At 51.1% G+C, this 25788-nt stretch overlaps 1 non-coding gene across 1 annotated transcript; it reads left to right on the top strand.

The window, feature by feature from the left end:
- The first annotated feature begins 24960 nt into the window (after positions 1-24960).
- LOC113191978 (small nucleolar RNA SNORA76) lies at positions 24961-25074 on the top strand. The gene has a single exon (XR_003301961.1). It is a non-coding gene; the product is annotated as a small nucleolar RNA SNORA76 (small nucleolar RNA).
- The last annotated feature ends 714 nt before the right edge of the window (positions 25075-25788 follow it).

The raw sequence follows: 25788 nt of genomic DNA, 5'->3' as shown, positions 1-25788 counted from the left end.
TTGTATTTTATTTAGAGACAGGGTCTCACTGAGTTTCTCAGGACCTTGCTTTTACTAAGGTTGTCTTTGAACTTGAGATCCTCCTGCCTCAGCCTTGTGATGCTGGGATTGCGGGTGTGCACCACCATGCCCAGCTTCCTAATCAATACATTTTTAAAGTCTACCATGAGTGGGCTGAGGAACTGAGCATGCACAGGTGAAAAACTCTCAGAAGAAAAATAAAGATGCACCCTATCATCATGGAGAAACATCCTGGACACAGGACACCTGGGAGTGCGTCCCACCCTACAGCACGCAGACCTCAGAACTCAGCAATCACTGTGTACCCAAGGCCATGTTCACGTGTGACGAACCACAGGTCTTTCCCCTTGCAGAATGTGAGAACTTTACTTTTCCATATATTCCAGGCAAAAACACCAAAAGCCAAACCAACAGCTCAGTCACGGTGACATGGTGAGCTCAGATCCTGAAGGATGCTGCCCGGGAGTGCCATGGCTGGTGTTCAGGAAGCCAGCCTGCTGCGGGGCCTCTGGCTCCCCACATGTGTCCTCTCGGGGCTCCGCCTCTGGCTGTCACTCAGACCCTTCACCCAATTAGTTAAAGACACAAATCCCTTGTGATATTTTCGAAAATATTGTTCCTCATCCAGATCCTGATGATACATTCTTTCCAACGGTGACCCTTCCCCTTCCTGGCAGGAGTCAGTAGACCAGACCCGGGACCCTGTGGGAGGTCACTCCAGACCTGACCTTCCAGACGTTAGGGCAGTATGCAACATGGCTGTGATTAGAGGCCTGACCTGCATTCCCAGCCCCGTAGGGGTGGGCCTAGGGGAGGTTCCTTCTGTCACAAGTGGGCACCCAAGCATCAGACGGGTGTTTTACCCCACTGTCACGTTATCCCACAGGAGACCAGACGCTTAGGAAGAGCCCACCCGCCTGTGGAGTGGCCAGGAAGCTGACCATGCCCTCGGGCTTCTGTGGCCAGGCACTTGACTGCAGGTGACATCTGGATGTCAACAGCTGGTGATGTTCTTCCATTTACATTTTAAGGATAATTCAACTTGCTTTGAGGTACTCAAGAGACTTTCCAACTGGTCCTACCTTGTCAAAGGTGTCCAGGGTGTCTGCGCCTTCCCTGGCAGAGCTGATGGGGACTCCATGCCTCAGTGGGCATGACTGACCCGGCCAGGCTGCCTGACACTGACAGCACCCACTGGCTCAGGCCCTCTGAAGGCTACCCCCTCTCTGTCACCTTTTAGCTTTGAGATCTTGGACAAGTGACCTATTTTGCCTCAGTGTTCTTATCTGCAAATGGGACTGTTAGCACTTCTACCTTCTTCCTAGGGTGGCTCAGTAGACAACAGAACACTCACCAGGGCCAGTCTCGGGGCAGCAGCCACAGAGACTGCCACAGGGACACCTTGGTGTCAGTGGTGGGTCGAATAGCATCCACCGAAAGTCCAAGGACCCCTGGAGCTTTGGGACATTGCTTGACTGGGAACAAGGTCTCAGCAGATGTAATTTAGGAGAGGACTGAGATAAGACCCCCCTGCCTTGGAAGGGCCTTAAATCCATCAAGTATCCAAATAAGAGACCGACTCCAGAATGAGAGGAAGGAGGACCGGGCCCCACGTGGGCAGAGGCAGAGGACGGTGGCTGCAGCCCGGAGCCCAGGGATGCAGGACAGCTGCACAGCAGCAGAAGAGTGAGGCCGGACTCCCCTGGACCTCCGTGGAGCGAGGCCCTGCCCATGTTTGATTTCAGACTTCTGCCTCCAAAACTGAGGAAATCCACCCGTTCTCTTGCGATTTGTCATGGCAGCCCTAGGAGAATACAAAGTGGAATACAACAGAGAGCGTCAGGGAGTGACGCAAGATAAAGGCCAAGTGCCCAAAGGAGCTTGTTCTGAGAAACAGTCCCTGGGAGCAATCACTCATGGAGAAGGATTGATAAGGCGCCGGCCTTGTGCTGGGCTTGACTGCTGCACACAGAGTGAACCCAGCCACCCCGGCCCGGGAGCTCCTGGAGGTGCAGCCCCTCCCCAGCCAGCCAGTCCCCCCGCCCCATGACGCTGGGACACACTCACCTGCAGAGCAGGCTGATCCCGAGGTCGCTGGAGCTGGCCTGGCAGGCTGTGCTGTGTGAGGGGTGTCCCCCATGTCCTGGTAAAGCTGGAAGCTCCTCGAGCTCAGAAGATTCCAGAAGGGCAGGTTCCTCCCTTCCTCTTCCACCTCCTTGAAGTCTGCAGGAGAAGACAGGTGCAGATAAGCACAGGAGAGAATTAGGTCCGTCCTGGACTACAGGGGTCCCTGTCCAGGCTGTTGCCTCCCACTGAGGAGAAGGCTCCACCCCCAGAGGGTGGGGAGGATTAAGGAATTAGCCTCCAACCTCTCCCGAGACGGCACCTTCCTGAGATGTCTAAAGGCCTGTGTTATTCTACAATTACCTGATAAAAGGAGGGAAATGTGTTTTTAAAAAAAATTTTCCCCTCAATTATGGTTGTCCTTCCTTCAACTACAATAGAAACAAAGTCTTCACTTTGAAGGTATCTGAAGAGAAAGCAGCCTGGCAGACATTTCACAACGGCAGACGTTGTTTCTGGGACAGGTGGCCACCCTCAAGGTGCTGGCCCTGGGGCCAGCCTGGGCGTGGGAGGAGGAACCGGCCTGTGTTTGGGAGGTCTCCTGGCAGTTCCTGGCTAGTTTTCTGGCCGTGATCCTCTCCTGCCATCTGGTGGCCAAGTCTGAATCAGCATGGATGAAACTCCTGCTCATTGATCGGGGCTCTTGAGGTGTTATCTTCAAACCCTGCCCCATGGACTCCTGTGGGTGGAACATTGTCTTCAAGTTAGGACCCACACCCTGATTGCCCAGGACTTTGGGGATGGAAATGCAGGGCCTTAAGTCCTACAGCCCGGCCAGTTCTGGGCAAACTCGGAAAATTCAGCCCCACCAGGACCAGGTAGACTCACTCGGACAGAGGGCAGGACTTCCGCTGTGCGGCCACCCTGCCCAGGTAGCTTCACACGCAGTGCAATGACGGTGGCTTTAAAACTAATGAAAACCCAGGAGCCTGATAGTAAAAGGGGTATGTGAAATAGTTTCCAGGTGGCATGTGGCAACCTGGGAGCACCCTCAATTTCCCTCATGTGTACAGGGTCAACTAGAAAGTGCGTACAGCTGGACCCTCTGCTCTGAGCACGGGATTCACGCTGGGTCTTCCAGTTAATTCAAGGCACCTGGGCTGGGCAGGTGCTGCCCAGCCTGGACCCTGACTCCTGCCCCCACCTGGCCCTGAGCTTTGTGTTCCAGGAGACCTGAGAGTGGGGTTCAGGACATGTGCTGCTCCCACTTGGGGTGTCTGTGGCTCACTTCAACTGCCCTGCAAGCCTGGCCCTGACCCCGCCCAGGAGGGCTCCCAACAGAGTCCCTTCCTGCCTCATGAGCAGCGATGTGTCTTCTCCATCAAGGTCACATGTGCACGGAGGGCAGGGCCATGTCATGTCTGTGTCACCTGACCCAGTGACCTCTCAGGGAATGTCCAGCCTTGGCCTTGTCGCCTCCCTCATGAGAGCAGGCCTCTCAGTGGTCCCTCTCTGGCACAGACACATCCTTGCAGAGTAGCAGTGGACCCCACCCTCTGCCAAACCATTGAGGCCCTGACTGCAGAGTGTGACCGGGGGAAGGCTAGCCCTTGCCTGGCCAGAGTCTCCTCCTGGAGACGTCCTGGGCAAGCTCTGGAAAGAGCCTAGCAAAGGTCCCTCCCCTCAGCATGGATCCTGAAAGTGAGGGCTGTTGCAGGGGTGGTTTGGAGAGTAAAGCCTGAGGTCTGATGGTCAGTGCCTACTGGGCAGGGTCAATGGCAGCCCATCCCAACCAGGCCACTGACCTGCAGAGCACCGGACCCCACACCTGTCCTTGCCATCTGGATTAAATCTCCATCCCTCACACATGTCCCCACTCTCTGGATCAATCTTCATCCCTTACACGTGTCCTCCCTACCTAGACTGGACCTCAACCCCTCTCACCGGTTCCCGCTACTCAGCTTGAGTTTCCCCCACTGCGGTCACTTAGCCCATCATGAAATACGCCACTGTGGAAAGAAATAAGGCTGATTACAATTGCAAAAAAAAAAAAAAAGCTTAATGAGAAAAATTGAATAACAAGAGAGGACGAGCTACTTTTAGAGCACTTCACAGTGTCAGCCAGAATGTCAAGGTAACCCCTCATTTATGTCACTTGAGACCTGTCGCCTTCTCTTTGGAGTCTGTTGGGGGCTGGTGGATGAGGCTGAAGGTGGCGCTCCTTCCTCTGTCAGGCGTGTTCTGGGAGAAGGGAGTCTGAAGTGGAGGCAAAAGGAAAGTCACAGGAAGCGTTTTCTGTTGAACACCGAGTGGATGCAGTTCCTTCTCCAGGAGCGAGAGGAACCTCCTCACGGCCACCAAGACTCTGCTGTGCACATCTCTAAGGGTGAAAGACAGTGGAGTCTCCAGGTTTTCCTCTGCTGGACATTTGGGAGAAAGAGCTGGGGAGCGCCCCAGGCCAGGGAGGGGTGTGGGGGGACTTTCATGTGTTCTGAGCACATGGTGCTCTGCTGGTTGCTGGAGCTGGTCCCCCTTCTGCTCAGAGGACAGATTCTTCATCCCAATGCTATGACAACCCCACGCAGAGGGCTTTCTGGGAAGATTAATAGCCTCAGTCATTGCAGCAGGCAGTGGGGGCGTGGGGTGTTCTGGCCTTTTCTTCTAAAGTAGAACAAGAATTTCAAAGCTTTTTTTTCCAAATAGAAACGTTTTAATAAAAAAAGAGGGGAAAAAAGAGCCAGCAAATATTTACAAATGTGAAGTCAAAGAATAAAACAGAGAATCACCCCTGCCCAATGTGAGCTTCTGACCTTGTAAACTGGTCAAGGCTGAGGGCAGTTGCCGGGGAGCCTGGCCCAGGAATGACGGGCGGGCTCCATGAGCAGGGCACCCCCTCCTCCACAGAGCTTTATAGAACAAGGCAAGAAGGAAAGACACAGCAACACTACCAAGTCAGTCAATGCAAACAGCAGGCAAAGCCAACGAGGACAGGGGACACCAAATGCTCTAACAATATTACTGACGCCCAGACCACAGCCACTTTTAAAGCCTCCGTCTCCCCATCCAGTTCCTAGACAAAATTACCAAGTCTCTCTTTATAGTAAAAACAAATACATAAAATTTAAAAAGTGCCGGTGGCAAATGGACATGCTGTGCGACTGTGCCTACATTGACGGCCTGTTTATGTGTGCAGATGTGAGACTCCTGAGTGTGCAAATGTGACAAACTTCATAGGAGTCCACGATGTTCCTTGTAAACTACTTTGGCGTCTTGCTTCATCTTGGTGAAGTTTTAAGAGCTTCGAGCATCTTTATAACATGTTTGTAGATGACTTCCCTGCCCACCTGTTCCCTCTCCACTGCGTGCCAAGGTGAATGGAGTCCCATCTGAAGATTCAGAATGGTGCTTGTGGCAGTGGGCTCTCCCTGCGCTGGACTCACCTGTTAGCCATCTGACCTGCCCGTGGCCACTGCTCCCTGTCAATCCTTGGCTGTCAGGGCTGTGGTCAGGGCTGCAGCTTGCACAGGGTGGTACCTTCCTGAGCACCTGTCTTTGCCTCTGGAAGGCAGGCAGCAGGTTTTCTGCCCAGAGGCAGGTCTGGTCTGAACTGAGACAGCTGCTGGTGATGGCCACGTCTCCCTGTCGCTGAGGGGTGGTCTTCCCAAGAGGCTTTGGTAGCTCGGTTTCCTCTGCATTAAGCCTATAGCAGCTCAGAACCCTGCACCCTGGCATCTTGAGGATCTGGACATTTCTTTATTTGATGCCCCTTTCTCTGGCTAAGGTCCAGACACTGCATCAACTGGAGAAAGATTTGGAGAGGGTCCTGCTGGATGACTGTCCCAGAGCCAGGATGGTGTGGAGAAGGGATGTCCGAGGACTGAGAGCCCAAGCAACCTGAGGGGAGCTCACAGGAAGTCCCAGGTGTAGCCTTCCTAAAACTGAAGCTGGGAGATCAAAGGATAGCCAATGTACATATTGATAAATAACTGGGTCTGATTCTGATCAGAGGGTGGGGGCTGGTTGGAAAGAAAATCCAATGCTGCCCTTTCTGGCTCCTCCTTCCCAAGCCCTCCTACCATTCCTGCTTTTTTCAACCTGTTGCTAAGGTAACCTGTCCCAGGCATTGTTCCTCCCCCAGGGAGTTGTAGGAGTTGTTAATTGAGGTCTCCTGGGTTGCTGCTCCCTTCCTGCCTGGGATCACTCCACCTTGGCCTTCCAACAGGTCTCCTTCTCACCTTTGCCATCCCACCTGCATCTCCTGTGCCTAGTCACATACGCAGGACGGGGAGAGACAGGGTGGAAAAGGGCAGGAGAACAAAGAAAATCTAAAAATCTATAAACAGGGCAGGACACTCCCATCTTGAGATACCTGCTATGGCCCCTTCTCTCTGTGTTACTTTTTTGTTGTTGCCATTAGTAAAACCTGCTTTCTAGCTTGCCTTGCATTTCTCTGGTGTTTAATCTTCACAAGCAGAACTTGTGTGACTGTTGGTTCATCAGTATCAAAATCATGGCCCCTTGCTCATGGAGCCCTGAATTCTTCCTGGGCTAAGCTCTTCTGGCCCTGACTGAGTGGATGTCATTCACGTGGACAGGCTCTTACTGACCACCTAGTCCCTGGCAGGTCTTTGTGAGGCTGAGGTGCAGAGCCAAGATGAGGTGGTCGTCTCCATTGGGGGTCAGGGTTTCCTGGGAGACAGCAGTAGCAGGTCACCGTGGCCTACTGAAGCATGCAAGAGATTGGCTCAGACAGAGGATCAGGCCCGAGCTCTGAGCTAATAACCATCCATCACGGGCTTGGCACTGTCATCGGGTTCATCTATCTTCCCCAGAATTTGAAGATATAAGAATTGTGGACTCTGCAGTTTTGACTAATTATCTCTCTGTTTCAATATGACAAGACAGGAGAAGTCGGAGGATCAAATGAAGAATCGGTGTAATTAGGTTAAAGTGTCTTTCACCTCCTTGCTCAGACCTGGAGAGTGCTTCTGGTAGAGGGCAGGAGAAGTCCTTTGTTCTATCATGCGATGGTGTTAATTGGTGGGGAAACCCCCAAGCCTGCACTGTACCCCACATGTGCTGGGTGGGGTGGGGTGAACAGGGAGATCAGATGTCGTCATCCTACAGGTGAAGCTAGTGGATGCACAGCCTTAACACCACAGCGAGGTTTTGATCATGCTACTGGCCTCCAGTTCTGCATGGAGAGGTCTGATGGATGTCCTCATCTTGAACACAAGGTGAGGGTGAGCTTCTGTCCCTTCCACCAAGAAAGTGTGGCAGAAGTGAAGCCACATGACTTCTGAGATGAGAGCATTAGAAAATTCCAGCTCCTGCCTGGCTTGCGGCACATTCACTGTACCCCACATCCCGAGGACGGCCTGTGGAGGTGGAAAGCCCCTCTGAACCCAGCACCAACTCTGGCAGCAGTCAGCAGACGCAGCAGCTGGGCCTGCAGAGGACAGAGGACGTCAGCACTCATGTCTTCCTAGCCAGGGGCTTGAGGGACAAGCCAGCCGTGATGCTGTCTCCACACTCCTGGCTTGCAGAACTTGTGAGCAGAAGATCATGGCTGTCAATGCCGCGAAGCATGGGGCAGTCGCCATGCAGTGAGAGCTAAAAGACCTTGGAGACATGGCAGCTCAGGCAGCGCCCAGGTGTGCCAGTGTTTGGCTCGTAGACATGGGAAGAATAACTGGGTGACATGCGGGGGGGGGTGGTTTTAATAACCTCATGCTCATATAGTCCTCCTCTGTCACAGAGCAGGAGGAAGAGCCCATGAAGCTCTTCAGGATGCACAAGCCAGGAAGAGTGCTAAACCTGGCCACCCGGATAGGTCTCCCAGGACACCATGAGACCAGCAGTGGGGACTGTAGGTGGGTGGCCTGGCACATGGAAGACCCCAGGGTTTGAAGTCTCCATGCTTCACCCTGTCCTCACGGTGAGCAGAGAAGGGAAGCCTGCTTGCACACTTACGTATTCTGACCTACAAGTGCTTACAGAGTGCTTAGCTAGCCCCTGAGGGCAGGGATTCAAGATTGTCCCCTCTACATCAGGGACTCAGGCTTAGTTAGCACTTTGTCATCTCTCATCTGGAAAGAGTGAGCAAAACCAGGACTTAGTGGACGCTGCCTGCCGTGCTGGCTGGCGTGTGCTGGTTCTTCTTCTCCATGTGGCAGGTGACAGTCATTTTCAGCTCTTTAACCCAGGGCGCTGTGGACTAGATGCGGAGTCCCTCCAGGAGGGTTCTGTTTTAGAGGAGACCCTGCTGTGCGGGTCAGACTGCTGGAGGTGAGTAGAGACCCAGTTTTACTGCTGTAGACTATTTATATAATGACCCCAAGACGGCGATGGACTTCCTTCAGCCTCATGCACAAGATGTGAGGCCAGTCCTGCTCGCTGGTGGCATTCTGAGGGCTTGTCTGTCCTTCCTCCACAGTGAACTTCCACGAGGACAGAACTGGAGAGTCCTGATTCCGCACTCACCTGAGCAGGGAATAAAGCCATCGAAGCCCGGTGCTCTCACGTCCCAGGTTGTGAGCTGGGGAGTGGCTGGTGTTCGGGGAGGAAGGGGGCACCAGTCACAACAGGCACTGTGCCTGCTGCTCTGTTCCCACACACAGGGCACAGTGGCACTGGTCCCTATGGCCGGGGGACACCTGGGGACACAAGTTCTAAGTGGCTCTCATATATGGAAATGACAGTCAAGTCCTGCTGGTTGTCATTTCCAGGTCTCTAAGGAACACATTAGGTCAATCAGTGGGCTTCTAAGCACGGGTGACAGTTTTTTTCTCGCCAGAGGAAGCTGAGCTCTGGCAATAAGGAGATGCCCGCTCTTGGCTGGCCTGCAGGCACCGAACACCGGTCAGACTGAGCTGCTGTCCTCCTGAGTGTAAAGCATGGGCTTTGAAATGGGGTGGTAGCCGGCCTCATGGGGGCATGGAGGGCCATTTGGTCTCTATGTGACTTTTGTTCCTGTCTTCCTCCAGCTCTGTGCCCTGCACCTCCTCTAAGGTGCCCGTCTGCTTCTTTATAACCAACTCCCCCACCTCGGTTTCCCTTCCTTCCTGCATGTGCTCGGCTGCTTTCTTCCTGACCAGCATCAAACGCCAGTGACGGTCACGGAAACGCGGCTGGAACTCTGCATCTTCGTTCCACCTCAGGGAGCTCCTGCAATGCCACCAGGTTGCTACCCTCTCCAGTCTTGAATAACCGGGGACAGGATGAGGTTGCTCATCTCTGAGGACAGAAGCCTGGAGATCAGGGGGCCCTCCTCAGGTGGGCTTGCCAAATCCACTTTCGTCTAAGAGGGCCGCCACAGTCCCCCAGGCCACCTCTGATTTCTTTGTAGCCCCATCCGCTTGCCAAGTGACACACACTGCAGTGCAGTTGACAGAAACTGTGGCGATGACCTGAAATTAGCACTCAGGGAGGAAAAAGAGGTTGCACCTGAATTCCTGTAAAATCTCTGCCTATTCCCAGAAAAGGCGTGAATATTCCTCCATCAGCCCCCCATTTCCTTGCCCTGCGCCTGTGACCTCCAGACCCCGGGGGCTGAGAAGGCGACTTGCCAGTCTGCCCCCCTCTCCTGCTCCTGGCTGACAGCCAAGCCTCCCCCAAGGCTCACATGGTGCCCTGTCTCGTTACTGTTCCCACAGTTCTGAGGGGGAAAAGGGACACATTCTGGGGTCAGAAATAGGTAAGAAGCTCATGAGTTCGTTTAGATTTAAGAGGAAACTAAAACTTTATAAAAGATCAGAAATTTGGCCGGGCATGGTGCCACGCGCCTGTAATCCCAGTGGCTCTGGAGGCCAAGGAAGGAGGATCTGGAGTTCAAAGCCAGCCTCAGCAGAAGTGTGGCCCTAAGCAGCTCAGAGAGACCCTGTCTCTACATAAAATACAAAATAGGGCTGGGGATGAGGCTCAGTAGTCGGGTGCTCCTGAGTTCAATCCCTGGAACTCTCCCCCCAGAAAAACAGAAATTTATTTCTTACATCCCATTTATACATTACAATGTCTTAACCTTTTCTCTTCATTCCACTTGCATGCTTTGTTTGTTGTTTGTTTTCGGTATTTCTTTCCTACTATTTCATTTCATTTCCCCTCCCCAACCATTTATCCCATGTCAAGGCCCATTACTTGGAACCCTAAATCTATTTTACTGTGCTGAAGGATTAAAACATGTGGCCCACATGATTTTTTTCAAAATTTGTCCACCTTGATCTTCTCCATCTCCCGCTCCTCCTGGAGCGAGTGGCTGTGTTTGCATACAGTTGTTCTCTGAGCTGTAGAGCTAGCCTGGAGTCCACCGTAGGCTTCCGCCTGAGTCTCATGAGAATGCAGGTGTTTTCTTAAACTACCCGAGTGCTCTCATTAGTCCCGGGAAGTTGGACCTGCAGCCACCCCAGACTGGGGTCCACCTCGTGATCCACACGCGTGTTCTTCCAATGCCCAGGTTTCTCCTGCTGGAAGTTCCTTTGGCACATTTCGTTAGTTGTTGTCTTTTGTAGTCTCTGTCATCTGGAATATCTTCCAGTCACTTTTTTCATGATGCTGGGGTTTTGAAGAGCGTGGGCTTGGCAGATACCTTCAGTTTGGGTTATCTTTACCACAGGATTGGGTCAAACTCTGGTCAAGTGTTGCATGTAGAGTTAAAGGTGTGGGAGGGATTTTCATGGCATTTGCAGCTCCTGTCCGTTGGAACCAACAAGGACACTGAGTCTAAGCCTGGTCTGTGCTCAGCTTGGCTTCCTTTGGCTTCTGTTTCTGTCTTCTCTGAGCAAGAGATGGAGCAATGGCCACAGATAGCCAGGAGGAGCTCTGAGCACGCGGGGCTGGGACAAGTCAGATGCCCGCTCCATCTGAGCGAAGGAGAGATGTCCACAGTGGTCGTCAGGGCAAGACGCAGCCTGGCCACTTTCACTGTGAGAGGAGCCACCAGAGATCTCGGGTCCACCACGGCTGGTGGAGCTGGTGGGAGCGCGACTATCGCAGGACAGGGGGAGCCCTCGGGGAGTTGGAGCAGCTGTGCTGTGGCACCACAGGACGGCCGCTGCCCAGCACAGCTCCTTTCTCCAGACAAGCACTGGCGATGGCACTGAGTTGCCCTCTGGCCCTGGAAGCCTCAAGTTCCTCCGCTCAAGCAGCTCACCAGGGCCACAGGAGCCCTGGGTGTCTTTGCACACAGCTGGAACCTGACCTTGGCTGCGTCCCAACAACTCCGGCCACACCTCACCAAGAAGGAGGGTGGTGGCTGCCCTCTGGGTGTTCGGAAAACCTAATCCTCAAGGCAACAGAATCAGGAGGTGGGTCTTTTGCGTGACTGGATTTAAGATGGGGCTCTCATGAAAGGGTTAGTGCCCTAACGAAAGAGGAGCCAGGGAATGATCTCGTCCCTTCCTGTGAACCAGAAATGAGCCTGGACCCATCTCAGAATCTGCGAGCTCCTTGGTCTGGGACTATCTGGCGACTGAAGAGTGAAGAATAAATAAAGTACTGTTGTTCATGAGCTCAGTCTACGGTTCATTCCAGCCCAATGGACTATGGAGGTGATTTTCTCCTCTACCTCTATTTGGATAGCTGAAGGCAATTAAGCAGAGTATGCTACACACACAACTCTGCATTTATGACGTATCTGCCTGGTGTCTACTGGGAAAGCTGACATTTATGCAGAAGCCAGCTGACCCCATGAAGCTGACGGTGTGGAGGTGAGAAGCTCCTTAATCACATAATCATGGGAGTGCAGGTGTAGTCCCAAGGGAAGGTCAGAGTCCTCTGAGGACTGTGAGGCTCCTCACAGAGGAAGCTGACACGGTGGAGAACCTGACTGGACCTCAAGGTCAGGAGAGAGATCCAGGGAGAGCAGACGCATCCTGTCTTCTTCTCTTTAATGGAGGATCTGGAGATTGAAATCGGCTGTGGTGGAGGATACGTGGCTCATGTGGGAGGACGTCCAAGGTGGGCCAGCCTGGACAGACGCAGGGGAGGAGACAGCGGGAATCCAGAAGAGAGCCCATGGAGGGGCAGGGAGGGAAGGAAGAGAAGAGGAGAGAGGGAGAGGGGAAGAGAGAAGAGAGTGGGCGGAGAAGAGTGGGCTCAGTCAAGCTCTGAGGACGTGCATGGTGTGCCGCATCCAGTGTCCACGGGACTGGACGAGCCCCTGGAGACAGGGTGGAACCCACAGAACCCCAAAGAAGAAAGGTATGTCCAGGGCTGCTGAGGAATTGAAGAGTCTCACCTGAGTCCATGTCCCCTGTCATGTCAATGTCACTGCAGTGTGACCTCTTCTCAGCATAGGTGGCAAGGGGTGGGAAACTGGGGAAGCTGAGGGGACAGGATCTGAAGGCTTCCAGTGGTGGGGTCCCCTGGTGTGGAATCAGATATCACCTGCCAGCATTTCTGAGAGCAGTGTCACTGGGTCGTGCCCAGCTGAGGGCCAACGACATCAGAGAGGGCAGGTGAGGGCCCTTGAGGTCTGCAGGAAGGCTGGGTCCCCAGTGCAGGAGAGGGCTGGACTCCAGGTGGCCCTGGTGAGCAGTGGGAGGCTTGGGGAGTGGAGTCCCAGAGGGTGCTCTCGTTCCCCCTGGGGGACAAGAAAAATGTCCCCTGGAGCCCACCAACCCCAAGGGATGTTGACTGAGGGGTCATCAGGGGACTGAACTTCATAGAGCAATGACAAAGAAGCCCCAGAGCCACCCTGGTGGCCGGCTCCCCAGGTGGCTGGCTCCCCAGGCCTGGTGGTGGGAAGGAGGTGGGACGGGAGCTGGGTAGGCAGAGCCACCAAAGTCTGTGCTGCCCACACCATCAGCTCCTGGAGACCTGGGCACTGCAGAGGGAGCTGCCACACCTGCCCAGGACTTGGGGTGGCACGAGTAGGTCATTGGGTGGTGGTGAAGGGGCATGACCTTGGTCACTACCCTGTGTACACAGGAGCCAAGGGACCAGCAGGCGGGAGCACTGGGGCTGCACACCTCCAGCAGCCACTGTCTCTCTGGGCCCCCTCCAGGTCTCTATGAGGCTCTGGTGCTCAGTCTGACAGGAAAGTGAACCCGGACACTGAGGTCCAGCTTGGCTGAGCTGACCAGCAGATAAGCCCAGAGCTGCTCTTCTCAGCTGGCGTTCACCTCCTCCATTCCTCTGTCACCTCCACTGGAATCCCAGCTGGAGACAACTGTGTTGCCCTGTCCCCATTGAACATGATGCACCACCCCCCACCCAGGGGAAAGCACAGGCTGGTTCCAGGACAGGATGCCAGCTTCTGCAGCACTCTGGCCATCCCATGTGCCACCCTTGATATCTTTCAATGTAGACACTGAGATACAGGAAAACACTTACCAAGGTATCTGTTAGATGGCAAGAGAAAGGTTCTGGGGAAAATGGATGGGCTAATGAAGTGGCAGAATAAGACCCCCAAAGATGCCCGTGCCCTCGTCCTGAGAGCCTGTTAGGATTCACAAACAATGTTACAGACACAGAATACAAACATGGTCCAAACGGGGCATTGCAAAGGAGTTGTAAGGGGTCAGCGGAATTAAGGTCACTAATCAGCTGACCTGAGATGGGGACATCATTCTAGATTAGTCTGGGTGGTCAATGTAATTTTAGTGTCAACATGAGAGGAAGTGGGAGGCAGTGAGTGTCCAAGGGAGGCCGTGTGAGGAAGGGGCCACCTCCCTGGGCTGGTTTTAAGGTCAGAGGAAGACGACGTCCAGCAGATGGAATCACCCCAGGAACAGACCCCCAGGAAAGAGTCCCAGGCTCACAACACCTCAGTGCTCACGTACTGAGACCAGCCTGAGACCCTGGACCCACAGAACTAGGAGAAATCAGTGTGTGCTTTGGAGACAGAGTACTGGTGGTCATTGGCCACAACGGCCCAGGGAGCCACACGGTCCACTTATGCACAAATGTGTCAGCCAGGGAGCAGCTCAGCAGTGCCACCTTCATACCTGCTACCTTGTTAAATATTGTTCCTGAGCAGAATGATGTTGCACTGAACTCCCAGACAGGAAATATGGCCATGGGTGTCCCCTTAGCCAGGAAGGGAAGGGGCTGCACACTCAGATGGCAACTGTATCTGCAGGTCATCTGGCTGTTTGTGTGACTGTGACTGGGCATGTGTGTGCACATATGTGTGTGCATGTGTCCGTGTGCATTATGTGTGTGTGTGCATGTGTGTGTGTGCATGTGTGTGCATGTGTGTGTGTGCATGTGTGTCCGTGTGCATTATGTGTGTGTGTGTGCATGTTTGCCCGTGCTGGGGCTGTGAAGCAGCGCAGTCCAGCAGAGGAAATCAAGATGGCAGCACCTCTCCACCTGCCTGCCCTTGTCTGTGGCACTGCCCTCCTGTGTGCTAAGTGGGGATCCCAGTGTCTGAGTCCAAATTCCCCCATTTTATAAGGACAACAGCCCAATTGGATTGAAGCCCTCTACTACAGCATGACCTGGTTTTACCTAATTTCTTCTGCAATAACCTGTTCCAAAATGAAGTCTCATTATGGGGATTAGGCAATCAGCTTATGAGGTTTTGCTTTCTGTGACGGGGAGCACAATTCAATCCACAACAGCATTATGTTAGCTTCAACACCCAACTTACTGTCTGACACTGAAAGATTTATTTTGTACAAGTATTGGAGATTCAAGGTTCAAAATGCTGGGCTTGAGAAGTTCATCTCCTCTCCCCCACCCCATCGACCTACCTACCAACTGTCTGGAAAGAGTTTTTAATTAAATAAGGCACTCACTCACCAAGCAACCACCTTCCAGAGGAGGATAAAGAAAACATCTGTTTGTGATTATGTGATTAAAGTTATCAGGCTATCAAAATGTGTTTGGCACACTTATTATATGTTAATCAAAAAAATTTTAATGTTTAAAATTATCACACAGTTACCCATAAATATGTACCATTAAAAAGTAATTAATAAAAAAATAAAATACCTTTAAAGATTAAAACAAACAAACAAAAAAAACAATAGAAAAACTTCCACCTAAGTGGTGAGGTGTAGGGTCTAAACTCCTGGGGCCAGCAGAGGGCACTCTAAGCTAAACTTTGGAATGCCCTGCTGCTGCTGTCAGACAAGTGAAACCAAGAACAAGCAGAATCAGAGCAGCATCTACTGCAGATTAGGAACAGCTGTACTTCTTCAAAAGATAAATAAAGGATGTCTCTGTTCATACATATGCAAATTAAAGGCACATCATAAGTTCAATGTTTACCTCTAAGACTCTTTTGGAACTTTTAAAACCGAGAAATTGCTTGGATACCTGAGGGAGAAACAGGTGTAATGCTAGAGAATCAGGGAGAAACCGGTGTAATGCAATGTCTTCAATGGAAGACCACTGAAATTCTGGAAACAGGTTTTTTCCATTCAGAGCAGGGACATGGGGGGGTAATGCCATGTAATTCATTTATGATTTTATTGGATGTACCCCTAAGTAAATGTCAAGAGCTCGGATATTCATTTCTTAGTACAGTTTTTACCAAATGGACCTTCTGTGTTCTCAGTTAAATAAATGTGAATTAAGAGCACAATGCCTTTAGATATTTTATTTATTTATTTATCTATCTATTTATTTTGCATATAGGACAGCCCAGTTTCCTAACGCACTCCAGGGAGGAACCCAGCATCTCAGGCTGTGTGGACCTTCGTATTGAAGTCACAGGGCCCGTGACAAGAGGTCTCTGACGCTATGACCACCCGAAATTTTCCCCTGGGATTGGGTAAAAGGTTTTATTTTGCTGGCTTTTCTCTCACTTAGGTCAATCCCTGAATATAAATTGACCAGTTGGGAGCTATTGAGAAAGCAGATAAACTTATCTAAAACTGTTTTTTAATAGATTCATGAATTTAAATCACCTGACTTCCAGAAGTGTCTAAAATGATCCAGGAGACAACATCCTTCTAAAAGTGGCAAATCCTTCATCAGCTGAATTTTATTTAAGAAGGCTGATAGCTTCACATTACTAAAATTAATTCATTTCTCCAGCCACCGAGTGACGGGGAGACCAAGTTCCTAGCAGCCTGTGATGGGAGGGGGGAGAACACCCTGGGCTGGGGCAAAGCTGGGCTGGGTATAAAATCTCTCTCCGAGACCTCAGACCCAACAGCACATTTCAGGCTGAATAGAAAATGGATTCTTGACTGGGTGTTATGAAGGCTAGACCGATTCCTGGAAGCTGGACATCAGAAAGTGGGTCAGTGGTGACCAAGGTCAGAGTGGGAAGCCATCTTCAGCTCAGACCTTCGCTCAGGCCCTGCTCCTCTGGAGTCCTGAGAGGCTGACCGTGGTGTGGGCCAGCCAGGCTCGCTGCCCGTTGCCTCTCCCCTCTGCCGTCACCCTCCTGGTCCTTAAACCCAAGCCTGCACGCCATGCCAGACCTCGTGCCCACTTGCCCTCTACGGCTGCGGGTGGAGCGTGGAGACGGCCTCTGGTGGGCACCATCTGTGCTGCTCTGTGGGTCACGTGGCAGAAGACAGCCAGGACCTGTTTGGGTCCACATCCTTCTCGTCACCTTGTCCCTTCACAGCAGTTGACCTGTGGATGTCAGCAGCTTCTGCAGGCTGCTTCCTTTCAGGGTGCTTGCAGGAAGTGAGGACGGATCCTTTCCTGCCCTCAGATCCCGTGCCCTGCCCGGTTCCCAGTCTCTCCGCGTCTCTCAGCACCTCCAGGCTGCTGCGGACGGGTCAGGGCAGGAAGGCCCCCAGGTCACTCTCCAGAAGCCTCCTGTTCCTCCTCCCTCGTCTGTCTGCTTCCTGGAGGGGACCTGGTGTGAACTCTGGTCTGTTGAAATGAGACTTCCTCTGGAGCCAGTCAGCGCTCCCGTCTGCACTGTGGAGTCCTGTCCAGCCTCCTCACGTCCATCCTCCAGGCTCTGGCTACTGCCAAGTCCAATCAGGGGCTAACTGGACACTCCTGCTCAGCCCAAAACCCTCTCAGCCCCTCAGGAGTGGTCCTTGCATCTGCCTGGATGCTTTTATGTTTTAGAAGATATTTGTATATTCATTTTAAGAGCATTTCTGCTTTTCAGAAATGGATGTTGGGGCTTGGGCATAGCTCAGTGGTAGAGACCTTAGGATTGATCCCTCAGCACAGAAGAAGGAGGAGGAAGAAGAGGAAGAGGAGGAGGATCATTGAAATTGAAGCTAAATTTTACTAACACATTAGTATCAACTGTGATCATTTTTACTACTTAAAGTCAATACATAATTGATTAGTCAGTAGATATATTATTGAATTTTATATCTATGAGCCTTATGAAACATGCCTCCTACTTCTCATTGTGTTGCTTAATTCTTCCTGTAAATACTGTAAGGATTTTGTGCTCATATTAGTAGTACGGCTGTGGTCTGTGCGTGTCTTTAACATTTCTGTCCCTCTGTTATGTTGGCTTAATAGGAAGTTATGAGGTCATTTGCTCCTTCTGCACCAGGGTCCAGTCTTCTTAAATCTGAATGATAACTCGGGAGGACCGTCTGCCTCCCCTCCACTCCCCTCACGGTCATGAACCTTGGCTATGAGGTTCCCTTTAGGGCTTCTAATGCTCACCTTGAAGGTACAGATCTCAGTGTGGAAGCCTGTCGGTCTTGAGGTCTCACCACTTCTACTCTGCCTGCTGCTGGGATTGTCCCTGTGTTCGCGGTTCCCATCTACCCCTTGGTGTGGCTCTCCACGTCTCAGCGGGTTCCCGTCCGTCTTCCACTTGTGGGGCAGGCTGGTGGGGTTCTGCATGGCTTCTGGGCCCCTCTGTTCTGAGACCGCTTTGTTCCTCTCTTTGAGCTCTGTGTGCTCACTGTGCTCTGGCCTTTCCTTCTCATGGGTTTGATGAAAGGCCACGGCCAGGGGCTGACTAAGACCCGTGTGACCATGGACAGGGCTGCCTGCTGGGGTCTGCGGCCGACTCAGGAGTGCTGCCTTCGACCACCCTCTCACTGTGCCACCCAGAGCTACCTGGGGACCTGAAGCTGCTGTGTAGCTCACAAGCTCACAAGAGGCAGGCCGGCACAGGGCCCTGGGAACTCGTCTTACCCTGTGGGCCAAGCTGGTGGCCACGCACATCCCTGTGTCCCCGAGCTCTTCCATGGATTTCCCCAGAGATGGAGCAGAGGTGCACCAGTCCTCCAGCTCCTCTTCAGTTTCTGCTCAGATGGGCCTGAATCTCCTCTTCAACCCAAGCAGTGTGGCTCCTGCCCTCTCCTCCCAGCCACGTGAGGGACGACCCATGCCGCAAGTCGGTTGTGGAGCTGTGCTGGGCTTGGACACGTCCCTTTCTTTTCTATCACTTACTGCTCTTTGGCACTAATTTTCCATCTCCAGCCTGAAGCTCTGGACATTTCTATTCTTCCTGGGAGAGGACGTGGCTCTCAGACTAATGGGAAAGGCAGTCGGGTGTAGTTTAAGAAGAACTTTGCATTAGCCCTCAGGGGTGGGGGTTGTCCAGGAAATAGGCAAATGTCAATAGATAACCTGAACTGCCCCTGAGAGCAGAGGAGCAGGACTGGGAACCTACACAGCAGAGGGTTCTTGGAACGCTCTTGCTGGCACAAGAAAACACTCCCATGAAACTGCCAAGCGCTGCCTTTTGATGGGATCACAGTGGAATGGAGACCTGGCAAAGGGCTGGGCTCTCAGCAGACAGGAGATCAAAGACAGTGCCGTCAGCCAGCGGAGGTACACGGGGTGCTGGTTTGTGTGTGCGCCTTGAATAAGGGTGACCGGGTCCTCTGTGGGAATGGCGGGTCCTAGCAGGAGAGGACAATGTGAGGCTGGCAGGCAGGAGGCTGAGCACCACTCGTGCAGGTTGGGTGCAGGGCCCAAGCCTCGACAGAGCTCTGAGGACCAGCTGGGCGGCCGGGAGTGGACTCTGGGGCTGTGTGGAGACAGGACGTGGGGCTAGGGAGGAAGGCCTGCAGCGGGAAAGCCTGGGGACATGCTGAGGGCTGCAAGTCACAGAGGGTGGGCTCCTGAGCGTCCAGGCTGGGCTGGGCCACGGTGCCCTGGGCGCAGTTCACCTCCCAGGGCCGGAGGCATTCCAGAGCTGGGCTGGGCAGAAGGGCTTGGGCTTCCAGAGCTGGGCCCCTGAACCCAGGCCGCCCTGGGTCTCCCCCCTCCTTCCAGGGTCTCGTGCTGGGATTTCTCTATACTCTGTCTTCTGTCAGGTGACCCCAAAAAATAAAAATCAAGTTTCCTAATAGAAAAAAAGTAGATCATAGATTTTAATCTCTTATAATCCTAAATTTTCCACCTTCCAAATGTCTTCTCAGACTTTTAACATTTGGGTGGGTTTCACTTGAGAGAAACAGGGAAGTCTTGAAATATGTCACCCCAAATGTTGATTCTGATAAGTGCTAAGCTCATTTAAGTTACAGTTTTATCTTACCTATAAACCATATATGATATTGAGTATTGTTTATCAGAAAATTTAATTTAAAACATGCCCCAAATGGAAAATGTATCTTTTGTTATTATAATTATTCATCTATATTGATTTAAATTCCAAAAAGATAAAAATGCCAAAATCCAATTTCCCAATCCAAAATACCAGTAGCCAGATTTCACAATATGAGTATTAGCATGAATATTATCTGTCTTCTCCACAGAGAATTACTCCAGGTAGTGATGTGGACCTCATTTCCCTTGGCAGAGAAGCCCCGAGGAGACTTACAAAGGAGTGAGAAGACCGATTCCCTTCTTATTCTTCCACATAATGAAAGTGCTCACACTGGTTCATGCTGAGAACGAGGCAGAGAGCAGTTGCTTTTTCCCTGACGTCCAGAGAAAATGGAATATCTCTGTCCAAAATGTGCCCCTCTTCCCGTCTTATGGGCTGTGCCCTTGGCCTCATTTCCTGGGCTCAGGTAGAAAGCCAGCCATGGGTGCACTTCTCCATGGTGCAGATATCAAAGATCTCACTACTTAGGGAATCATGCAAATTGCGTTCTGCTTACCCAGGTTAACGTGACTCACAGCGTTGTTCTGCCAACCGTCCCCCGAACCTGCTTCTGAGGTTGACGAATCATGTGGTCAATATCACCTGTCAGATCAGTTTATGAAGTTACCCAGGGTAATGAGATGTGACCCACTGGAAGACATCAATTACCAGAAAGGCTTATTGTGGCAGACACTGGTAGAATGTGTGGTTTTCCCATTAGACATCACTAATTAGTACTGAGAGTGTCAAGTTTCATGTCCACCAGGAAAGGCTGCAGCCAGTGCAATGATGAAGCAGGAAAAGAAATTTGAATAAAAATAAGTGCCCAGGCATGGGGCAAAAACAATAGAACACCTACATACACACACGTGTGTGCCTCTCCACTCCACGTCTCTGGAAATCGGGATGCCCCACGGGTGGGGGGCAGGAAGAGCGTCTTCCTTGGTGACTGGGCACATTCACTCACAGGGAGGGTGGGCCAGTCCCTCTGATTGAGCACCTCTGATTGCACAGGGGGTGTTTCTGGAGATAGGAACTGGCTGGAAGTCCTGCGCTTGCAGGTGAGGGGAAGGGAAGAGGTCACCACCTGAGGGAGGGCAGCCTTCAGGACACACCCTGTCCCTCAATGACAGCCAGGCCTGCTGCTGTGCACCTTGCCTCGGGCCAGTGTCCCTCACAGAGGGCTCTACCGACTGGAAATGCTGTCCCAGGGCAGGAGTGAGGCAGAGTGGGGCTGTGGCCTAGTGTGTGAAAATGGGGATGCAGTCTGGCGTCCACTTCCAGTTCCCCACGTGACCTGGGTGCAGTTCCACCTGCAGTCTCCCCTTTGTGAAGTAGTGGAAGATGACCACCCTGGAATGTGCAGGTGCAGTCTAACAAACCACGGACGGATTCCCAGTGCTGAAGTCACCGAAGACTGCAGACCACACAATAGATCAGCGTACTGTGCCCAAGACGTTAGGGACAGCACATTCAAGACATCAGTTGTCCCTAAATTCATTGGTAAGCTTAATGGAATAAAAAATGTCACAGCAAGCATTTTGGTAGACAGAGAGAAGCTTACTCTAAACTTCCTATGGGAAATCAAAGTACCTAGAGAAACCAAATGTTCTAATTTTGATGAACAAAAATCAGGGAAGAATGAGTCTGCTCAATATTGAAACTCCTTCAGCTGCAGCAACCAAAGCTGTGGGCGCTGGCAGGTGGGAAAGGCATAAAATCAACAGATCAGAACAGAAAACGCAGAAACAGGGCCACCCAGCCAGACACGTCCACTAATTTTTGAGATAAGTGCAAAAGAAGCTGAATAGAGCCTTATCCTTTCAACAAAAGGTGCGGAAGGCATTACCTGAGTGTGTTCTGGGTGGTGGAAGTTCATAGATGATATGATTTTTTGGGGGGGAGGGTACTCGGGATTGAACCCAGGGGTGCTTAACCACTGAGACACACCCCCAACCCTTTTTCATATTTTCTTATCTAGAGACAGGGTCTGGCAGAGTCGCTTAGAGCCTTGCTGTGTTGTTGTGTCTGGCTTTGAACTCATGATCCTCCTGCCTCAGCCTCCAGAGCCACTGGGATTACAAGCATGGGCCACAGTGTTGGCTTAGAAATAAATTTTTAAAAATGCATTGGTGTAAATTAATAAATACTAAATCTTCAACCTCAGTCATACCTGCTCTTTATGTTTTCATTAGTACATTAAAATTACACATAATATCGGGGTGACATGTGAATTGTAACATCTCCATAGGTGACATAAAATAATCGGATCCAATTTATTCCCTAGGACCTCCCCTTCCCACTCCCTCCACCTGACCCTACTCTGCCGCTCTCCCTTCTTTTTCCATGAGGCCCCCTTTGTTTTCTTACACCTTTCCCTCTCCAGCTCCCGCCTAGGAGAGACAGCATCAGCCCCTCACCTTTCAGCTCTGGCTCACCCCTCAGCATGTGCTCTCCAGCTCCGTCACCTACCAGCAGATGACAGGAGGTCTGCTTCAGCTCCAGCCTCTGGAAGACACGGGATTCACAACAAGGGATTTAAGAAACAGCAGTGAGGATGCAAGCTCCTATTGGAAAGGAGACACCCAGAATCCTGCGTGTGGGTGCACAGGCTGCCAGGTCAGTCAGGATGGTGCAGGCTGCGCAGGCGAGGCCCTGGGTGCTGTGACAATGGCAATCCAGAGTACTGGTTGGGCTCACCCAGAGGTTTGAGCCTCCAGATCTGAGTCCCTGCTGCGTAGAACAGAATGACTTGCCCACTCTCAGACCATGGAGAGGGGAGAAGATGCCCAGAGCAGACAGCATGGGCTGATCTTTGTCACTTGCAGGGTCTGTGGCGATAAACTGTTGACCTGCAGGAGACACTGAGGGTTTGTCAGGGAGCAGGAGCATCTTCTGTCTAGCCTTGACAACAGTCTGTGCTTATCTGAATATTCAACCTGTCAACAGCTGGTCTTTCAAGATTTCATGCTAAAATAAATAATAAAAAGAAAAGAAAGAAAAAAAAATCCTCTTTAAACACTGTAAGGAGAAAATAAATAAAGGGGAAAAAAGATGAGGAAGAGAAACACCTTTTTCCCTGAGGTATGACAAAGAGAACCACTACCTGTATTTTGGTAGGAAAGGAAAGAACTGAATGAGTCCCTGGATTCTGTCAGATAAGAGCTCACAGTGAAGACGGGGAGACACCGGGGCTTGAGGAGGAGACCCTGGATGGTGAAGCTGAGTCCAGAAAGCAATGCAATGCCAAGTGAAAGGTTCCAAAAGGGAGGGTCCTGCAGCCGCACCGCAGAGGAAAAGCCCCAGAAGTGCAGCTAGGCCGGGGAGGGGCTTGGGAAAAACGGGTGGAAAAGGATGGCCAGGATCCCGGGGGAGCGAGGCCCATGGAAGAAAAGTAAGTACAGCCTGGACGCACCTGACCTTCCCATGAGAGCGCCCAAAAGGAGCAGAAGGGAAGCCCAGGTGCCTCCCAGAACCTGTGCCTGAGCAGGAGAAGGCGTGTCTCAGGGTGGAAGCACAGAGGACTGTGGTCGGTCAGAGCTAGACCTGTGCACAGGGCAGTCGGCCCGCAGGGAGGATGAAGGAAACACGATGAGGTAGTCACACAGAGACAAACCACCAGGTCACCTGCTGCAGTGGGGGGTGGGGGCGGGTGGGTGGGGCTGACTGCAGGAATCCTCAATCCTCACATGAACTTTCAATTCAGGAAGGCGGTGTCACAGTCCCAGACAACTCCTCAGGAAACCATGTGGCTCTAAAGTACATGGGGCCCCGTGGTTATTCAAATGGCAGCAGACCAGGTAGAGATCTTTAACATGTAAGAGCTCTATGAATAGGGGCATGAAGGCCCTGGGATTATTTCTCAATTTCTTTTTCCAGTAGACAGCTATTGGCGTAAAGAAATTCAACTTATTTTTATAGGTTGATTCTCTATCCCTTTTTTTTTTTTACTGAGTTACTAAGTTTAGTGTGTGTGTTGTGTACGCGTGTGTGTGCACATGTGTGTGGTCATTCACAGTTTTCTACCTATAAGGTCATGTACAGATAGGCATGACAAATTCAGTTCTTCCTTTCTGGGTTAGATGCTTTCTTCTGTCTTGCTTGATGGCACTTTCCAGTGTCTCCAGTCCTTTATTAAAAGGAAGTGGCATCCATGAGCATCCTGGCCTTGCACCAGATTATCAAAGAAAAGATGTCAACTTTCTCCCATTTATTATGATGTTTGCTGTGAGACTTTTTTTCATAAGTGAACATAATATGTTCATATTATTTCCTTCTATGCAAATCTATTTTTTGAGACTTTTCATCATGAAACATTGTTTCATTTGGTGAAATGCCTTTTCAGAATCTGCTGAGATTATCCTGTGCCTTCATCTTTCCTTCTGTTGATGTGGTGCGTGGCCGTGGATGGACCTGCCGGCATCAGAACAAACAGCACAGCATGCTAAATCCCACGTTCTGTGCTGTATGATATCGTTGGCATATTGTCTAATTCAGCTAAGAATCTGGACAAAATATTTGCAAATCATAAACCTAATAAGAGATCTGTGTCAAAAATATAAGGAATTTGTACAATTTCATAGGCAAAGCTACCAAATAACCTGGTTTAAAATGAGCAAAGGGATTAAATCAACGTTTTTCCAGAGAAGAACTAAAAATGAGCAAGAGATGTAGAAAAGACACTTGGCACCACTACTATCCAGTGAAATGGGAACCAGGACTACAAGGAACTGTCACCTCCTACATTTTAACACGGGTGTTACCAAAAGCAGGGGCAAGAGTTGGTCAGGATGCGGAGGAGAAAAGAAGGCACCGGCACACTTTGGGCGTTCACTTGAGGCAGAGGTGGTGAGGAACAGCCTGGAGGGTCCTCAACATGCTTTAAACACAGGACCACCACACATGATCCAGCAGACTCTCTTCTGGGATATGCCCTCCCCTCAAAAATAACGGAACCAGCACCTCTTAGAGTCATCTGCACCCCAGGTTTTATTGCAACATCATTCACAGTAGCAGAGACATGGAATCATCCTAAGTGTCCAAAGACGGTAAATGGATTAATGGATTTTGGCACACGTGTGTGTGTGAATATTATTCAGCCTTAAAAAGGGAAATACTGCTGTTTGCCATAACATGGATACACCTGTAAACCTGGAACACATTATGCTGAATAGAAGAAGTGAGAACCAGAAAGGACAGTACTGCCCAGTCACACCTGTGAGTAGTGTCCAGTAAGTCCTGAGATGAATACAGAGCATAAAAACTGGGGTTGACAACATGGCCTTTTGATTGGAAGTCTGCTGAAAGTAGATTTAAGGTGCTCTTAACACATGCATGCACACAATGATGAAGGTAGTTTGGTTTGCTAATTGCACTAGTCATTTTACTTATATATGTGTATCAAAACAGCATGTTGTATACCTCAAGCATGCATTAAGAAAAAAATTGGGCTGCACCTGCATGTGGCGCCAGGGGTCAGGCTGCAGCGCCAGAGGACGTGCTCACCCATAACTGGGACCACCTGTCTTGAATGGCAGCCCTTTGAACTGTGAGCTACATAGCAAAAAAGAAAGAAAGAAAAAAGAAAAAGAAAACAGTTGGGCTGTTAGGATACTTTATATTTGACACTTCCGTGTCCACCAAACACAAAATGGCCTTGCTGTGCTTCATTTTGATGAAATTAATCACCATCAATGTAGTGTGTACTTTGCTTGCTGGAGTGAAATTAGGGTTCCGTGGTATGTAGTGACATGTGTCATAGCTTCTGTCACTGACCTATGTGAGGGGCAGGCATGCCTTTGTGCTGTCTATTTACCCGCACCAAGCAAGTCAACTTCTCAGCGAGTGCAAGGCAGGGGCCAGAGACACGTGGCTACTCAGTAGCATAGCCTGAGCCAGAGTGCAAGCCCCTTGACTTCAAGCCAGGCCGTGCTGGTGCTTATTATCACATCACATCCTGCTTTGCTACTGGGTCATTTAAGTCTCATTTAAAACAACTTGGTTGACCTTTCAATCACGAGCACCAGCACCAGTACTACCACATCCCTAGTAGCAGCCTCAGCACCAGCAGCACCAGCAGCACCAGCAGCACCAGCAGCAGCACCACCATCTTGCTGCCACCAACATCAGCACCATCTTCATCAGCATCAATAATTACGTTGTCTCCTCTTCCTCCAGTGCTCTCCTGTATTAAAAAAAGTCAACTTTAGTGTCTCCATTGATTTTCAGCCACAAATATATCATTTCCGCCTCCATATTTCCCAATAAAAATATTT

Source organism: Urocitellus parryii, chromosome 1, assembly GCF_045843805.1.
Source record: "Urocitellus parryii isolate mUroPar1 chromosome 1, mUroPar1.hap1, whole genome shotgun sequence".
NCBI lineage: Eukaryota > Metazoa > Chordata > Mammalia > Rodentia > Sciuridae > Urocitellus > Urocitellus parryii.
The sequence above is the reverse complement of the archived record's forward strand: the minus strand, read 5'-3'. Positions and strand labels throughout refer to the sequence as shown.